General features: G+C 28.9%; 1 non-coding gene across 1 annotated transcript; it reads left to right on the forward strand.

The window, feature by feature from the left end:
- Window positions 1-1614: 1614 nt before the first annotated feature.
- On the forward strand, window positions 1615-1698 carry TRNAY-GUA (transfer RNA tyrosine (anticodon GUA)). Its single transcript is given in 2 exon segments — window positions 1615-1651; window positions 1663-1698. It is a non-coding gene; the product is annotated as a tRNA-Tyr (tRNA).
- The last annotated feature ends 1726 nt before the right edge of the window (window positions 1699-3424 follow it).

Consider the following 3424-nt stretch of genomic DNA (forward strand, 5'->3'; position numbering starts at 1 on the left):
TGCTTTTAAAGAATTGTAAAACAATCTTTTCAATTATTCAGCGCTTGTACTCTATCTTTCCTATCTCATCTTTCCTCTTAAAAAATAATGCTAACTTGTTATAATTAAAAGGTGTTATGATATTTTATTTGTATGAGAATTTATCTTTATTTTTTTATGTGTTGAATATTTTTTAATTAATTATTTTTTTAATTTTATATTTCAACATTTGGTTTCATTTAATTTTATAATAAATCTGGTCTTTATTATTTTAATTAATATTTATTTTGCATTATTTTTTTAATTTTTTAATTTTATCATTGAATATTTAATTTAATTTAATTTTTATATAAAATTTGATAGTCATTTATTTAATTTCTCTTTATTTTATTTTATTTTTATTATTTTTTCATTAAATGTTGCATTTAATTTAATTTCTAGAGCCAATGCTAAAAATAAAAGTACTTGTTTCATGTTAGAAAAATTTCTAGAGCCATCAATCTAGTTTTCACTGGGAGAGTCAGACGTATCAAATGCTATCCAAGAACACGTTACTTCTTGAAGATCGAAGCCTGATATGAAAAGCTCAAGATCAGTCATGATTCATGAGACGCGTTGGAACTCAGGAAATGAATAAAATGTATACACCTTTTTATTGTTAAATTAAAAAATAAAAATAAAAGATTTCAGTTGTTCACATCAATGATGTCCGCAAATATATGTCTTATATATTTATTGGGCTTGCAGGATGTTCAATGAATTATAAAATTTGTCGTAATATTCACAAACTAACCCGAACATCTATATAAATTAAAAAAAAATATAAAAGGAAAAGAGAAAAGAAAAATCAATACATGAATCTTTTCATTGATTCTTTTTATCTAATTCCGGGCGTTCAGGATCCGACCTTTTTCGTTCCTTTTCTGAAACGGGTCATCTTGGCGTATAAAGCAAGGGTCAATATTTACGATCCCAGCCAAGCATCGAAATGACAGAGTTAACCTTGGCTTCGATAGGCATATAAAATTTCGATTGGTATCTCAGAAAACAAGACTCACAAGCTGGTAGAAATGGAAATTGACCGTTGAAATACAATCAAATTAATGTGTTTTTTTTCCTCTTGAAAAATAAAAAGGAAGCGTTATCAAAGGTCCTTTTATAATCAAATTAATGTGGTTTATCTATGCGAACAGAGAATATTATTTAGTTCAGAGTTGCTCCACGTATAAATAGTTTTTTATTATTTTTTATATGCTAATGTTAAAAATAAAAATAAAATTATATAAATAATATTTTTATATATCTTCAAATAAAAATTATTTTATATCACAATACTAAACACACGAATAATTTTTTTGTGATTTTATTTATTTAAGAAAAATAAAATTTTAATTAATACCATACACCTGTCTAACTAATACGATAAAATTCAGCCTAATGCACCGAAATTACTCTCTAGCTTTAATATGATATATAAGTTCTTTGACTTAAAAGCACCAATCAGTGAAATTTTAAGGTGACCAGTCTCCAGTCTCTAAACTCATTTCGAGTTCTTGTTGGAAGAGAGTTGATAAGGGTATTAATACCTTTTTATACAATGTTAAATTAATACAAGTTAATGAAGTTGTTAAAAAGCCGACCTTAGCTCAGTTGGCAGAGCGGAGGACTGTAGTTGTAGTTGTAATCCTTAGGTCGCTGGTTCGAATCCGGCAGGTCGGATTTTTCATTTTTAACCTATTCTCCTTTTGTTATTATTCTACAGCGGTCTTCTTTCAGACTTGTAGGCTAGAAGCTTGGGCGGGATTGGTTTGATTTGATGGATGGGTGGGTGGGACGCTAAAAAACCACTTATCGGTGTCGAGGTTTCTGACTTACACGATTATCGGTGTTGTTCAGGATTTGAATAGAGATGCCGTGTTCTTGAGCAGGTTTGATTTTCAATTTTTTTATTGTGGAACAATAATAAGGTGCTTCTAGTTAAAAATAAATTAAATTTAACCAGGGAGGAGAGTTGCACTTGAGCAAGGAAGCGGCCACTTGGTCTGCACTCGAAGTGCAGGAAATTACAAAATACCCTTAATGCCTTCATGTTGGATTAAAAGAGATGATAAGGGCTAATGAGTTGTAGCTCAATTTGCATCGGTGCATCGTCTGTCTATGATATTTTAGGCTCAAAATTATTTTTTACAGTCCAAAAAAAAAAAAGATGATAAGAATTAAGAAAAGTCTTCAAGGGAGGAGAAAGAAACCGAGCCTTTGATCTTGAAAGGATAAGAGAGAATGTTGGTTACATGGGGTGTTAAATTTAACCTTGTGATTATGTTTGTTTGTATGTTTTAAAAATATTTAATATTTTTTATTTTTTATTTTACATTAATATTATTTTCATATTTTCAAGTATTTTGACGCGATGAAATCATAAATAATTTTTTAAAAATAAAAAATAATTATTCTAATATATTTTTAAGTAAATAATATTTTAAAAAATAACCGCAATCATATTTTTAAACAGATTTTTATTATTTTTTTCGTTATCTTTCAACCAAAATCCTTGATTAGTAAGTCCATAAATTTTCTAGAATTATTATTTTTCTCAATTTTAATCTAGTTCTAGTTTCTCCCATAAAAAAAAAATGATTTAAACATTACAAAATTAAAATTTATTATTTAACAGTGCCTAGTACAATTAATGTCAAGTGTTAAACAATAAGCTTTAATCTTGTAATATTTAAATCATTTTTTTATATTGAAGAAACTATGACTAGATTAGATTAGAATGAAGAAAAATAAGAACTCTGGAAACATTATGGACTCACTAATTAAGGATTTTTTTTTTTTTTTTTTTGATTTAAGGATTTTGGTTGAAAGATAAGTGGATTAGCGGATAGAACAATGATTAGCGCTAAATTCTTATTTCTCCTCCCTTGAAGATATTTCTGAATTCTTATCATCTTTTATTTTTTTTGGATTGTAATACGTAATTTTGAGCCTAAAATATCATAGAGAGACGATGCACCAATGCAAATTGAGCTACAACTCATTAGCCCTCATCATCTCTCTTAACCCAGCATTAAGACATTAAGGGTATTTTGTAATTTTCTGCACTTAAAGTGCAGACCAAGGGGCCGCTTCCTTCCTCGAGCGCAGCTCGCCTCACCGGTTAAATTTAATTTATTTTTGACTAGAAGCCCAGGAGATAGAATTTTGTATGGATTGAATAAAAATATCTTTTAGTATCGAATAAAAAAATATCAATTTATTGACATGAAGGGACTTCTTCTTTATCCTCGATCAACACTTACTTGGAATGTAGTCCCCCTTCATGACTACAGATTTTGTTACGTGTCAAAGTAATCTTTAGGATTCGAGGAGGTTGGATATCTTTGAGTCGGGATGTAAGGAAATGGACAGAGCATTCTCGAGGGAAATATCATCATCCCTCCTC

This window comes from Populus euphratica, unplaced genomic scaffold (genome assembly GCF_000495115.2).
Source record: "Populus euphratica unplaced genomic scaffold, PopEup_1.0 scaffold9.1, whole genome shotgun sequence".
Classification (NCBI taxonomy): domain Eukaryota; kingdom Viridiplantae; phylum Streptophyta; class Magnoliopsida; order Malpighiales; family Salicaceae; genus Populus; species Populus euphratica.